Raw genomic sequence first — 816 nt, 5'->3', positions numbered from 1 at the left:
CATAAATTGAGAAAGAGATTTTTCTTTACTTACGGTCAAAAAACGAGAACAGATCCTGAGAACCGAAAGTTGTAGACCCAAGAAAATTAACCTGTTTGCCTGGAAGACCGGACATATTTTAGAATAATGCTGGTTTAAAGATGAAGCAAAATTGAAAGTTTACAACTCCTGTTGTACCAGAGATGGGAGATGTTCTATGCCGTTGTGACTTTGCCGAGGGAATGCATCCTTTTAAGCAGTTGTCCTTTTAAAGACGATCATGCAGCACTGGATCTATTGTTTCTCCTTCTGAAGGATCGTGTGACGTATTCTGTGGCAGACATCATAGGCTGCGGGGAGTCAGAGGTCAACCCTGTCTGCCCTGCTCTAAGTGTTCTCTCACGCGCTGTTAAGAGTTTGATGCAGCATTTATTATATTGTCCAACACCAAATAATGCACCGTAAGCTTTTGACATCATCCTGAGGTATTGTTTGGAGGAATGTTTGATGTATTCTAAGGATTTCTCATGCTTGAGGACAGACATGCATGCGCACACACGCAGCAGTAAGACTCTCCTCGGTCCCCCCTCCTCCTTGAGGACAGATACACACGCAGGCACACGCAGCAGGTCTCTGGTTGCTCTGTCAGCCTGTGTCTCTCTTTTGGAACAAGAGTTAAAGGCACTTAATTCCAGCACTTTGTATCAAGAAGACAATCTGTTTAAAACCAGAGGTAGTTACAAAATTCCTAATCTAATTCAACATTGCTTAGAATATATTTATTAATTCAATATTCACTTTTATTTATTTATTTTTATATTTATTTATTTTTTTTTT

The sequence above is a fragment of the Poecilia latipinna genome, unplaced genomic scaffold (genome assembly GCF_001443285.1).
Source record: "Poecilia latipinna isolate Pla-1442-1.1 unplaced genomic scaffold, P_latipinna-1.0 Scaffold3754, whole genome shotgun sequence".
Classification (NCBI taxonomy): domain Eukaryota; kingdom Metazoa; phylum Chordata; class Actinopteri; order Cyprinodontiformes; family Poeciliidae; genus Poecilia; species Poecilia latipinna.
The sequence above is the reverse complement of the archived record's forward strand: the minus strand, read 5'-3'. Positions refer to the sequence as shown.